The following is a 15647-nucleotide window of genomic DNA, read 5'->3' as shown; positions in this document are numbered from 1 at the left end:
AGTGGGCTAGAGTTCAGCTAGGAAGTTAGAAGATAAGGACCGTCTGAGGCTAGAGGCCCTCACTGAAAAATGTAAAATGTCTCTAGACAGCCAAGGAAATGCCGTGAGTTAATACTGGAAGATTCAATGATAATCCTGTATTTGTAGGTGCTTGAGGGGCCTCAACCTGGCATGACTTGGTTCCAGGCAAACCTGTTCATGGTATAGCCTCATCCAGCCAACGTAGGTGACACCGAGAAGGCACGAGAAGATAGGTGGTGGTGGTTGGGCAGCGTGCATGGCAGGATTGTAAATCACAAACTGTTTTTGAGGGTATGAGCTGTTTAACTTGAGTGACTATCAGAGCTGGCATACTCAGGTACCACTCAAGAGTTCAACAGTAGAGGTACTCAGTTCAGCCAAGTTCATAGCAGTGAATTCAGTCCTGCAGGTCAACCCTAACCACAGCAACTTGGTAAATGGCAAGCAGCACATGAGATCTATCAGAGGTTCTTGGCACATGGTATAAAATTAACCTCTTCTTTTGCAACTGAAATTCTAGAAGTTTAAAGACATGGTAGCCACTGAAGCATATACACACGTGACTCAACAGCTCCATACTGGCCAAGCCTGTTTTCCTGGCCTACTCTGATCTTGGTGACTCAGTGCTAAAGAGGCCTGTGGGTTCCAATCCACACAGCACTGCTAACATATCATTCAGTCCCCCACCATAAACTAAAAGATTTTTAGCTGATGTTGTCCTGGCTTTTCATCCTCTTCCACGTACCCTATGGGATGATATACCCCTTCAGAGGTTTATTTTATCTTGCCTTCAGACATAACTAAAAAAGGTGCCTTATAGTTTGGGACAGGATATGTTCCATAGAAAAAGAAAAATCAACCACCTAAATACTACCACTGCTTCAAACAGTTTTAACATTTTCTTGCAAGTATCTTGCTTTAAAGGCACAATTACACATATGCAACTGTTGATCTTGGTTAAATAGGCTGCAAAGTTTCTGGAACCCTTTACAAGGAAACGGTCAGAGAACCGTGAGCCTTCTGATGTCAGACTGTTGTGTGAGTATCTTGTTGAGGCCATGGGGTCAACACATACTCAATTCCTCCTGTCTTGGGGTTGCTGTAGTGTGGTCTGGAGTCTGAGATAACAGATCCTTGGGGTGGGTCCCCATGAGAGGGGAAAGCTGGCCACAGGAAGGCAGTTCCACATGGTTTTAAACCTGTACAGTGGATCAGACACTAACACCCAGCATTATGTACCGAATGTCCTAAGTACTTTGTTGAATTAACTCATTCAGTGGGTGTACCCTCACTCTGAGGAAGTATGGCAGATACTGTTTTCTAAAAATGGTCCCACGGACTCCTCCAGACCCTAGCTGCTCCTCTGAAGAGGCAGTCTATTTCCCCTCTTCTTGTGTCTGGGCAGGATTTCAAGATTGCCTTGACAAGCTGAATCCAGTAGAAGTGACACTGTGACTTGCAGACACTAGGTTGCAAAAGGTGATTCAGCTTGCGCTTCCTTTTCTCTCAATGCATGTGGTAAGGAAGCCCAGGTCACAAGGAGAGGCCACATGTAAAAATTAGGGCTGACTTCGGGGCGCCTGGGTGGCGCAGTCGGTTAAGCGTCCGACTTCAGCCAGGTCACGATCTCGCGGTCCGTGAGTTCGAGCCCCGCGTCAGGCTCTGGGCTGATGGCTCGGAGCCTGGAGCCTGTTTCCGATTCTGTGTCTCCCTCTCTCTCTGCCCCTCCCCCATTCATGCTCTGTCTCTCTCTGTCCCAAAAATAAAAATTTAAAAAAAAAAAAAAAAAAAAGTTGAAAAATTAGGGCTGACTTCTCCAGCGAGGTCTCAGTCAACAGCCAGCATCCATCACCGGATGTGTGAATAAACTTCCAGACAGTTCCAGTGCCTACTTGGAGTCTTCAGCTGGGGCCCCAGTCACAGCCAGCATAGATAAACTGTCCCTGCTGTGCTATGTCTAAACTCCTGATTCATAATTCCTTGAGTATAATAAATGGACACCATTACCTTTTACGTGGTTTCTTACACAGGTACAGTAACTGGAACAGCTAAGCCCTATGACCCCTATCTTATACAGGTTAAATCAGTTGTTCAAGGTCATTCAGCTTAATTACTAAGTAGTACAATTCCAAGTGACCTGACAGATTGGCTCCAGAGCCTTTGTGTCGTTCTTTCCTGACTATCCCTTTCCCTGTCAGCATGAAACTACAGCCCTGGTCTCTGCTGTAACTTGGACTAAGAGAAGGACCCCCTGTCACCTTGAGTTAAGTTAGTTCCCAGGAGATCACAGCGATCCTAAGCATTTTCTAGAATGGGATCGGTGAGAGGACCAGGAGAAAATTCCAAATTTTTAGTGTCTTACCACAACTGAAGCCATTTCTTGATCACACTGTATGTTCCTCTGGGTCTACAGAGCTCAGCTCATCATTGAAAAGGTTGTAATCACTCTGGGACCCAGGCTGATGAAAGCCTGATCCTGACACATGCTTCCATGACCAGCAAGGCAGGGGATGGAGAAAATGGTCAACCACGTGCCAAAACTTAGAGCTTCCACCCTGAAGCAACGTATTACTTTTTCTTCTATTTTATGGGCCAAAGCAAGTCATGTGACCACTCTTAACTTGAAAGCTGCATGTACCAGAAAGGAAGATGAAATATATAGAGAATGGTACCAATGACCCCTCAAATCCACCCTCCAGTCACCAAATATTCACCTCTCTCCCCTACGTACAAAATATACTCCTCCCCTTTTCAAGAGTGACAACCCCCCAATTCCACTTTGCCATGGCCGTAAGCCCAGAGTTGAAGATTTCTGGGTGATGTACTGATACGGGAGTGTTTCAGGTGACACCTTTTGTGAACTGACAAGAAAAGTTATCTCCTCCCTACCTGTGCAATATATAATAGGGCAGGAGCAGAATAACAACAAAACATGTACTGCTTTTCGAAAAGGATAGAATGAGAGGCATACAGCAAACTTTAATCGGTAGCAATTCTGACACCCTGCTCACCGGTTATTTTGAGGACCCTCACCTTGGGTGTGCAGCAGAAAATTGCCCCTCAGCAATCAGGCAAGAGTGAAAGAGCTGAGGAAATCGGAGCCTGAGCATGAAGTGAGAGATGGGGAATACTTTGAAGGGGGAAGGCTGATGTCGAGCAATAAAACTAATTTGACTCATGCCATCATAATTATGGTCACCAAGAATATTGATCCCCCTTCCTGAGTCTGACCAATACTGCTCTAAAAGCTACAATCAATCTTGACAACATTCCTGTGAGGGCTGCACTATCGAGCTCATCCACATTTTATGGATGAGTAAAGTGATACACAGGTATTCTGTCATATACCCAAATTCATATAACCAACAAGTAATCAAAGTGGGATATTAGATCCCAGGTTCCAGGGTTGTACTTAATCCCTACTCTATTACCTTTCACAAGATTATAGAATTATTTGAATGGAAAAAATAATTCCAATTTTTTTCCGGTAATTCTCTATTTTTAGTGAGATTATATATTCATTTTGTAGCTAGTTCTTAAGTTATTTAGCACATCTAATTTAAGCATGAGACAATTTTGTTAATTTTAAAAATGTTTAGGGGTGCCTCGGTGGCTCAGTGGGTTAAGCGTCTGACTCTTGATTTTGGCTCAGGTCATGATCTCATGCTCAACATGGAGCCTGCTTGGGATTCTCTCTCCTCTCTCTCTCTCTCTCTCTCTCTGCCCCTTGTGTGTTCTCTCTCTCTCTCTCTCTCTCTCTCCAAATAAATATTTAAAAATTTTTATGTGTTTAATGAACACATATAAGCACATATCATTTACATAATTTAGATTTTATGTGATTGAGAGCCTATAGGACTTAGATCTCATGTGAATTCTTACCTGATTTCAACCCTAGCTAGCCAGTACAAGGAGGCCCAGAAATTAGTTCATAGTCCCTTCTGCAACTTGGAGAATTTTTAATCTAGAAGAAAACTATACTTACACTGTTGGTATACTTTAGAAATTGGTTGTTGCAGTGTAAAATGTTTGTTTGATTTCTGAGGATGAATATAATCCATAAAACCACAAGGTGGCAGCCACAAGACACTAATTTTTCTCTCCAGGCAATTTGAACACATTTCTCCAGCTTAATGGTGGGAACAGATTATTTTATGCCAAGTTAGATAATATGTTGCTTTCATAGAATAAATCCTAGCGGGGAAGCACCACAGTTCTAATTAGTGAGCAGTTTGAATTGGCTAATAGCATATGACTGTTGTACAGGCCAGTATGAGTACCTGTATTTTCTTCTGAATCTTTCATATCCCTCCTTTGATTGATCAACCCTAAACATACTTGTAAAAAGTATGTCCTTAAAAGAAAAGATCTTTTATGCTCTGAAAGATAAGAGGGAATGTGGACAACCCCAAATCTGTTTTTATTTGCCTTTTGAATGCAATCAAATCCACATGTAAACTGTCTTTTTCATAATTGCCCACTGTCGCTACCCCTGACTCATTTCAGTTTATTCTAAGTCAACCAAAAAACAAACCTTGTACTGAACACTAACATGTACTGATAACTTACTGTCAGCCAGACACTTATTTTAGAGACCTGATGTGGTCTCTAAAATAGTCCTGAGAGGTACCCACTATCACTGTCATCCCTATTTAATGAACCAAAAAAAAAAAAAAAAAATGGAACGTACAGGTAGCCTAGACATTGAAAGAGATGGTGAACTCATGGCCAATGGAATTATCTGTCAATTATAATGAATACGACAAAAAAGAGTTCTAGATTAACAAACGATTTGTATTTGTGGGTAGATAACTTCTAGAAACTTGGTGAGCCCTCATACAGTGACTACTATGGAGATTCCTTCTTTAGTTCTTACTAACAAAATAGTAACTTCTGTTCACTAACTTTATACTTAATACTTTTACACCAGTAGAGGTTTTAAGTGAGAATGTTAGAAATTCTGGAGCAAGGATTTTCAAAGTGGAAAGTTAGGGAAGAACCCTGGATTTGTGTTTCTCTGTTTCAGGGAGTGAGACGAAAACACAGTTGAAAAGAAGGATTCACGACTGGGTAAAGTGGCAGGGTTTCTGGGGGTACGCATCAACTGATCAGATCAAAGTTTACAAACTCTTGGTTTGGGATCTTTGCTAAAACTCACCAAACACGATAGTATCTCAATCCTATTACATTACCCCTAGATGAGGCCACATTCTGTTTAATTGGGCTCAGGGCTGGGTCTAGGTTGTGTGTCTCTCAAATGACCACAAGGTGGCGCAAGATAATACTCTGCCAAATAATGTTCCACAAGATTGGGGGGGGGGGGGTTGTTCGGTTTTAACTCTGAACTATATATATTGGTGTGCGTGCACATTTGTGATTAGCACTATCGTGGTCATAGAATAAAACCACACCCCCCAGGTAATATCCTTGTAAACATCTTTGTCATATTGTACCACGTGATATGTCTGTCATACCCCATCACCAAAATTACGCACTCAGCAGCTGAGAGGGCAAGTTGCTAAGAAAGTAGAACCTCAAAGCTGTCATCAGAAAGAATTTTTTTCTTTGTAACTCTATAAGATGATGAATGTTAACTAACCTCACCGTGGTAATCATTTTCAATACATGTATGTCAGACCATTATGCCATACATGGTTAAACTTATACAATATTGTGTGTCAATTATATCTCAGTATAAGTGAAAACAATAGCTAAGGAGTCAGGCACGTGCTAATGGTGAAGCCAGCCTGGGCAGGGACTGGATTGCTGTGGCCAATGGCAAAGAAAGACTAGGCTCGTGTATACGGCATAGCTGTTCCTCACGTGCAACCCTTCAATGCTTTGGGCAATATTACTGTTTTTTTCCAGAAAAGAATCCAGAAATCTAGATTTTTAAAAAAATATTTATGAGAGAGAGAGAAAGAGAGAGAGAGAAAATGCATAGGGGGAGGGGCAGAGAGAGAGGAGACAGAGTATCTGATGTGGGCTCTGTGCTGACAGCAGAGAGCCCAATGCAGGGCTCGAACTCATGAACCGTGAGATCATGACCTGAGCCAAAATCAGATGTTTAATGGACTGAGGCACCCAGGTGCCCCAGAAATCTAGATTTTTAAGTATTAGTTTTTAAATCTCTCAGGAGGCCTGGGTGGCTCAGTCGGGTAAGCGTCCAACTTCGGCTCAGGTCACGATCTCACCGTTCTGTAGTTGGAGCCCCGCATTAGGCTCTGTGCTGACAGCTTGGAGCCTGGAACCTGCTCCAGATTCTGTCTTCCTCTCTCTCTCAACCTTCCCTCCTCATGCTCTCTCTCTCTCTTTCAAAAATAAATAAACATTAAAAAATTTTTTTAAATCTCTTTGATGTTGGCAGTTTTGATCTAAGGTGGTGACACAGAAGGGTTGTGAACTCACCTCCCACTGAATCTATTGTTATACAAAGAATGAGTCCCTCTCAAAGAAAGCCAGAAACTAGCTGAGGGACTTCTACATGTCAGTCAAACAAGAGGGACAAAAACCCACACTGAAATGGTAGGAAAGGCTGACACATGCTATTGTCATAAACCCCACCCCAGCACAGTGACATAAATTGAGAAGGAACTCACAACTGTGTTTTCCTGAGAGGTAGAGGCTTTGGGCCCAACATCTAGCCCCTCAACTTTTAAGACTTCCACCTAGCTCTGAAAGTCAACAGGTCTTGTGTCCCTGAAACCCACAAGATTATAGCAAATTAAGCAGTTTTTAAAGAGCTTGTTAAGACTCATCAAGGCTATCCCCACAGGGCTCAGCACACAAAAAAAGCAGACACTCAACTCCCAGTCTTTTCCTAAAAGAGGTATATTTGCATATCTTAAAAAAAGCTACAGGCTGAAGGTCAGGGCCCCTAATTTAGCACTTATCTAAAGAGGATGCAATGGAGAAGGCCATCTCCCCTTCTCCCACTGACCTGCTCCAGGCGGTCAATGTCTACTTGAAAAGAACTTGTGCACATGTATGGTGCCCTGGCTTTTGCCACTGTTACCTCGATGATGCACCCTTTGATTGCCTGGATCTCGTGGGCAGTGGGGCTTATATGCACAGATTCAATGGAACTGTAAAAAAGAAATGTCTTAACCCAGCCATTACTGCCTGGCCCCCTCAGTGCAGAAGCAGATTTCCCAGTCTTCCCCTGAAAGAGGTATATTTGCATATTTTAAAGGATGCTGCCTGAGGGACTAACTTCTAATCAGCCTACAGCTAGGCGCTGAGATCTTTCCCTTCTTAGCATTCCCGCAACTACTAGGAGCCACAAAGAGCAAAGAAGTCTGTTTGGACAATCCCAAAAGTTTGAGAAACAACCAAGAACTTAGTCTGGGCTGGTGAAGAAGGATCATCTCCTACATGACAACACTCTAAGACTGGGAGAGGGAGATGTTCTAGCTAATGCACAGAAATCAACACAGAGAGGTGCCTGAGTAGTGAAAGGGCGGGCCTACGCAGGCCGACTCCATCTTGTTCTGTGTCTTTCACCTTGACCACACCTCCTCCCCTTGAGTAACCCCCAGCCCTCACCTGCCTAACAGGACTCGGACCCTTCCCCAGCCAATCAGCTGAGACCATAGCCATTACCTCACCAACTGCCCCTAGGCCCCAATAAAACCTTTGTCCTTTTGAAACTCGCTCTCTCTCCCTGGTATCTCACCGCTGAGTTGGTGCAGGTAGGGGATTGAGCTAGCTCGAATAAAGGCTCTTTTGCTTTTACATCGGACTCGGCTCCCTGGCGGTATTTGGGGATCACGAATTCTGGGCATAACAGGTAGCTCAGTCGGTTGAGCCACCGACTCTTGATTTCAGCTCAGTCAGGATCCTTGGGTCAAGGGATGGAGCCTTGTGTTGGGCTCCACTCTGAGTGTGGGGCCTGCTTAGGATGCTTGCTCTCTCTCTCTGCCCCTGTCTCCTGCTCATTGTCTCCAAAACATATCAAAATAATTTAAAAATTAACATAGAAAGCCAAGAAAATTAACTGAGAAATATGATCCCAACAAAAGAACAAGATAAAACTCTAGGAACAGAACGGAATGAAATAAATATAAGTAATTTCCCTAATAAATAGTTCAGAATAATGGTCATAAAGACACTGAGGTGAGGAGAACAACACACAAAAAAGTGAAAATTTTCTATCTCAACAAAGAAAATACAAGTACCAAACAAATCACAGAGCTGAAGAATTTTACAGTGAAAAATTTAATAGAAAGAACCAACAATAGACTATACGAAGTGGAAGAAAGGATTAGCAAACTGGAAGTCAGGGTAGTAGGATTTATATAATCAGAGGAGCAACAAGAAAATAAAGGATGAAAAGGAGGAAAAATAGCTTAGGACATCATCAAGTGGACCAATATTCATATTATAGGGGTCCCAGAAGGTGGAGAGAAAGACAGAAAGGGAAAAAAGCTTATTCAAAAAATGTCTGACGACTCCTCCAAATTGTGGAAAGGAACAGACATCCAGATCTAGGAAGCCCCAACTTCCAAATGGGATGAACTGAAAAAGACCCACCTCAAGAAACATTGCAATTCAACTGTTCATAGTTCAAGACAAGAGGTGACATCAGGAAGATGGAGGTTAAGAGGGTCCAATTATTGTCTTCCCTTACACACACACACACACACACACACACACACACTAGGTAAAACAAAATAGTTCAGGGAAAGCTCTGGACTACAAAACAGCAGCCAAAATTCTGCACAGATATAAATAAAATAAATAAAAATAAAATAAAAATTAAAATGTGGCTGCATAGTAAAGTACAGGAAGCATATTACCTGTGTCATAGTTAAGAGCAGCTTCACACCTGGAAAGATCCTTTCAGAAGAAATTTACCCCACTGAAGAGAAGAGAGAACCCCAGCAAGCCTCATCACTAAGCTACAAAAGGTCTCCCAGAGTCTTCACCAATGCTGATCCCCGCTAACAGAGCTGCCTAGAATCCGCCTTCCACTCTACTGCATTTACTCCCAGGATTGGGGAGCCATGGCACCTCACCATATAGAGGACCAGAACTGCTATCGCTTTGCTTCCCACTCCTGAACCCAGGCTGTGGCTTTGTCCCATCATTACCAGAGCAACCTCTGTTGTTCTCAGCCCCACCCCCTGGGTCCCAAGTCATACTGTTACGTACATTATTGCCCCGAGCCTACCTCCACAGCCCACCCCCACCCCCCAGTCCCAGGTCATGGCTCTGGACCCTCATTTCTGGAAATGGGCTACCAAAGTTGTGAACCCCATCTTCCCAACCTAGGGTGCAATCCAACTGACACTGCCAGTGGTGCGGCTGCTGCCCTGAGACCTGTGCCCCATCCCAGTCCATGGCTCTGAACCTTCCTTGTTGGGACTGGGCCACTGCCTTCCTGAGCCTCACCACCAGGGTCCCAGGTCATGGTTATGACCCTTAATTTCCAGGGGTGCTTCTGTTGCTCTGAGCCCCACCCCCTAGGTCCCAGGTTCTGGCTCTGAACTCTCATTGCAAGAGCTGTGCTGCCATTGCTCTGAGCTCAGCTCTCCAGGCTTCAATATGTGGCTACAGTAAATAACCACCAGGTTTTTTGTGATGCTGTCTTTTGACTGTCCCTGGGACCAGAGTTGAGACTTTGACCCACTATCTCCAGGCTGCACTGCTGCTGCACCCTACCCTCTGGGCCCAAGCCACTGCTGCACCTTGTTATCCCAAGACCCATGCTGCTACTGCATCCCATCGTCCTTTGGCCAGAATGACTGCAGTGAGTCCCCAAGTCCCAAGTCCTGGTTTCATGGGAGATCAACACGTGCCACACCTTAGCCACCTGTGCCACAACTATAGCAAGTATACCTGTGCTCCGTGACTGAGGTGCTATGGGAGTTCCATGTTGCCTGATCCCAGGGCTCTGGTTCTGATAGTGCTCTGGGTGCCAACATGACAGTCCAGGTGCTGAGAGGGATCCCCTTGACTAGAATGTCCTTCCAGGGGGAAAAAAAAGAAGAAGAAGAGAAAGACCCCAGGAGCTTTTGCTTCTACAGATTTCATAACTCTCCACTCTGCCACAGACACCTGTAGGACCTCTCCAGTATTGGCCACAGAAGATTTCTGTAGTCTGACCAATGCTATTCTCAGCTGAGGAGCTGCATGAAGACTATGCCCCCTATGCCTTCTCAGGAACCAAAAACGCTGCATCCCACCCAGCCAACACCCTCATAGCCACCTCCAAGTGAAAGTCTTTTCCCACCAAAGACAGTGTGAAAAGGCTGGAGGAAATGACTGCACCATCAAATGCACAGGTATCAGTGCAAAGCCATCAGAAAGATAAAAAAGCAAGGAAACATAACACTACCAAAGGAACACAATTTTCCAGTTACTGACCTGATCTCCCCAAAATGGAGATCTGTGAGTTATCTGAAAAAGAATTCAAAATAATTATTTTAAGACAGCTTGGCAAGATTCATGAGAACATAGATAACTCAGTGAACTCAGGAAAACAACATATGAACAAAATGAGATAGAAACAAAGAGACAGAAATTATTAAAGCAAAACAAAACAAATTCTGGAGCTGAAGAATACAACAAATGCAATGAAAAAAATACAATAGAGACCTTCAACAGCAGGCACAATTAGGCAGAAAAAGGATCTGTGACTTTGAAGACAGATCTCTTGATATTACTTAGTTGGAAGAAATTCAAGAAATTAGAAGGAAAGAATGAAGAAAGCCTACATGTATTATGGGAAACCAGCAAGTAAAGCAATGTCCAGATTATCAGACTCTTAAAGGAGAGAGGGAGAAAGGGACAGAAACCATGTTTAAAGAAAAAAAAATGACTGAATTACCCAAATATAGAAAGCAATATGGTCATCTAGGTACATGAAGGTCAAAGATCTCCAAACAGACTAAACACAAAGATATCTTCACCAAGACACATTATAATTAAGCTCTCAAATATCAAGGACAGGATTTTGAAAAGAGCAAGAGAAAAAAGAATTATCAAATACAAGGGTATCCTGATAAGGCAATCAGCGGATTTGTCTGCAGAAATCTGACAGGCTAGGAAGGAGTGAAATGATATATTCAAAATGCTTAAAGAAAAAAAAACTTGTTATCAAAGGCCCAGCAAAGCTGTCATTCAGAAATGAAGGAGAGATAAACACAATTCCAAACAAATTAAAGCTGAGGTAATCACCAATAGACCTTCCATACAAAAAAATACTAGAGGGACTTCAAGCTGAAATGAAAGGACACTAAATAGCAGCATGAAAATATATGAAAACATAAAATTCACTGGTAAAGGCAAATATATAGACAAATTTAAAATACTCTAATACTGCAATGGTGGTGTGTAAATCACTTCAAACTCTAAAATATGGGTTAAGAGACACAGGTATTAAAAATAACTATTACTACGATTTTATATAAGTAGATACACAATATAAAAAGATATAAATTGGTACATCAACGTAAATTGTGGGGGCATGTAAATAAGTGAAATTTTTAATGCAACTAAAGTTATTAGCTTAAAATGGATGGTTGTTACTATAAGATATATTATAAAAGCTTCATGGTGACCATAGAGCAAAAACCTGTAAGAGACACAAATGGTAAAGAAAAAGAGCCAAAGCACACTAGTACAAATAATCATCAACTCACAAAGAAAAACAGCAAGATAGGAAGAAAGGAACAAAGGAACTACAAAATGCTCAGAAAGCAATTAACAAAATGGCAATTAAAAGTTCTTACCTATCAACAATTATTCTAAATATAAATGGATTAAATTCTCCAATTAAAAGACAGAGTGCCTGAATGAATTATATGCTGTCTATAACAGACTCCCTTAAGCTTTCAGGACATACAGTAGCTCAAAGTGAAAGGACTGAAAAAGATATTCCATGCAAATGGAAATCAAATGAAAGCAGAGGTAAATATACTTATAATACACTTAAAATAGACAATAGGTTGGGGTATCTGAGTGGCTCAGTCAGTTAAGCATCTGACTGTTGATCTCATCTCAGGGTCATGAGTTCAAGCCCTGTGTTGGGCTCCTCACAAAGTATGGAGGCTACTCAAAAAAAATTAGACTTTAGGTCAAAAACTAACAGGAGTCAAAAAAGGTCATGATATAATGATAAAGAAGTCAGTTCATCAGGAATATATAATAATTGTAAACATATAGGCACCCAATATTAGAGCACCAAATTATATAAAATAACTATTAATAGATCTGAAGGATAAAACAGCAATGCAATAATAATAAGGCACTTCAATACTCTATTTTCAACAATGGATAGATCAGCCAGACAGGAAATCAATAAAGAAATAGTGGATGTGGGGGTGCCTTGGTGGTTCAATTGGTTAAGTGTCCAACTCTTAATTTCAGCTCAGGTCATGATCTTACAGTTTGTGGGATTGAGCCCCATGCAGGCTCTGTGCTGATAAGTGTGAGCCTGCTTAGATTCTCTCTCTCTGCCTCTCCTCTGTTTGTGCTCACTCTCTCTCTGTCTCTCTCTGTCTCTCTCTCTCCTTCCCTCTCTCTCTAAATAAATAAGTAAACTTAAAAAAATAGTGGATTTGAATGACACTTTAGATCAAATGGACCTAACAGACATATACCAGAACATTTCATCCAACAGCAGTAAAAGACACGTTATTCTCAAGTGCACACAGAACATTTTCCAGAATAGATTACGTGATAGGCTACAAAACAATTCTTAATAAAATTAGAATTGATACCATATCAAGTATCTTCTCTTATGACAATGGTATGAAAGTATAAATCAATAGTAGGACAGAAGCTAGAAAATTCACGGATGTGTGAGATTAAACAACATGTTACCAAACCACTAATGAGTCAAAGAAGAAATCAAAAGGGAAATCAACAAAAAATCCAAAAACAAATGAAAATGGAAGCACAATATATCAAAACCTATAAGATACTGCAAAAGTATTCCTAAGAGGGAAGTTTATAGTAATGACCAACTACACTGAGAAACAATAAAGATCTCAAATAAAAAACCTTATACTTTAAGAAACTAAATAAAAGAAGAATAAACTAAGCTTAATGTTAGCAGAAGGAAGAAAATAACAAAGATAAGAGCATAAAAACATGAAACAGAGACCAAAAAATGGCAATGAAAGTAAGAGCTGGTTTTCTGAAAGACAAAAAAGTTAACAAATCTTTAGCTAGATCAGCTCAGAACAAAAGAGAGAGGACTCAAAATCAGAAATGAAGGAGAATATGTTACAACTGATACCACAAAAATACGAAGGATTATGAGAAACTACTATAAATAATTATACACTATCAAACTGGATACCCTAGAATAAGTGGGTAACTTCTTAGAAACATACAACCTATCAAGACTGTATAATGAAGAAATAGAAAGTCTGAACAAATTACTAATAAGGATATTGAATCAGTAACCAAAACTTCCCAAGAAAGAAAAGCTGAGGCCTGGGTGGTTTCACTGATAAATTCTACCAAACATTTAAAGAATAATTAACATCAACCCTTTTCAAATTCTTCCAAAAAATTGAAGAGAAGAAAGCCCTCCCAAACTCATTTTACAAGGCCAGCATTACCCTCATACCAAAGCCAGATAAGGCTGATACAAGAAAAGACAGTTACTGGCTGATATCATTGATGAACATAGATGCAAAATTCCTCAAGAAAATATCAGCAAACTTCATTCAACAACACATTAAAATGATCATTCACCATGATTAAGTGGGAATTATCCCTGGAATGCCAAGAAAATTCAACATCCTCAAATCAATCAATGTGCTTGAGGCCACATTAGAAAGTGAAGGATAAAAGCCATATGAGCATTTCAATAAATGCAGAAAAATAGTTGACAAAATATAACATAACTTTATGATAAAAACACTCAGCAAGATGAGTAAGAAGTAATGTTCCTCGGCATAATAAAGGCCATATACAATAAGCACACAGCTAACATCATGCTCAACAGTGAAAAGTGAAAATCCTTTCCTCTAGATTAGGAATAAGGCAAGGATGCCCACTTTCACCATTTCTATTTAACATAGTACTGAAAATTCTAGCCATAGCAATTAGGCAAGAAATATAAATAAAAGCATACATATCAGAAAGAAAAATAAGTCTCTGCAGATGGCATGCTTATGTATATAAAACCCTAAAGACTTCATTAAATAAATAGAATAAATTTAGTTAGAATAAATAAATTTAACAAAGTTGTAGTATACAAAAGCAGCATAAAGAAATTGGTTGCATTTTTTTTTTTTTTTTTACTGTGATAGAATTTTATTTTGGTATCCAATTTTATTCTACAATCTCAGGTCTGATCCTAAAAGAATTCCTAGTACACTGACCTGAAAATCGTGGCACAGATCAAAAGACATGCATTGCTAGGCCTTCAGGAGCTTTTCTCCATCATTAATTCACTACGGAGAATTTCAGGAAAACTGTCCTATCTTGCAAAAATCACCAGATGATTATTTTGCTTATTTCCAGTTATCCACATTAGGCTAAGCAGAAGTTGCACTGTGGAACTAATGTCCATCCTCTGAAGGATGGAGGTAATGGTGCAGAACGGAGAATAGGTGACAAGCAAATGGCACACTGATTACCTTATCCAAATCAGTTGCATTTGCATATGCCAAAAACAAACAATCTAAAAGAATAATTAAGAAACCAATTCCATTTACAATAACATTAAAAACAATAAAGCACTTAGGAATAAACGTAAGTAACAATGTGAAAGACCTGTACACAGAACACCATGATGAAAGAGATTGAAGAAGACACAAATAAATGAAAACATAACCCATGTTCTTAGTTTGGACAAATTAATATTGTGAAAATGTCCACACTATCCAAAGTGATCTACAAATTCAATGCAATCCAAATCAAAACCCCAATGGTATTTTTCACAGAAATAGAGAAAACTTTCATAAGTTTTTTTTGGATTCATCAAAGACCCTGAACAGCCATTGGGATCTTGAGAAAAAACAAGGTTGGATGCATCACACTTTCTGAATTCAAACTATCTTATGAAGGTAAAGTGATCAAAACAGTATGGTACTGGCATAAAAAGAGGCATGTAGACCAGTGGAACAAATAGATTATACATAAACCCATGCATATATAATCAACTAAGTTTTGATGAGGAAGTCAAGAACACAAAATGAGTAAAGAATAGTTTCTTCAATAAATGGTGCTGGGAAAACTGGATATCCACATACAAAAGAATGAAGAGTGTCTTATACCACTCATAAAAATTAACTTGAAATGGATCAAAGACTTAAATGTAAGACCTGAAACCATAAAGCTCCTAGAAAAATAAACAAAAAGAAAATTCTTGACATTGATTTTGGCAAAGATTTCTTGGGTAAGATACCCAAAGCACAGACAACAATAGCAGCAACAAACAAGTAGGAATGTATCAAACTAAAAGTCTTCTGCACAACAAAGGAAACTATCAACAAAATTCAAAGTCAATCTGTGTAATGGGAGAAAGTATTTACAAGTCATTTGCCTGATAAGGGATTAATATCTAAAATATATAAGGAATTCATACAACTCAATAGCAAGCAATCTGATGAAAAATTGGGCAGAGGATCTGAATAGGGTTTTCCAAAGAAGATATACAAATG

The sequence above is a fragment of the Panthera pardus genome, unplaced genomic scaffold (assembly GCF_024362965.1).
Source record: "Panthera pardus isolate Hobbes unplaced genomic scaffold, ASM2436296v1 HiC_scaffold_8, whole genome shotgun sequence".
Classification (NCBI taxonomy): Eukaryota; Metazoa; Chordata; class Mammalia; order Carnivora; family Felidae; genus Panthera; species Panthera pardus.
Note: the sequence above shows the minus strand (reverse complement) of the source record.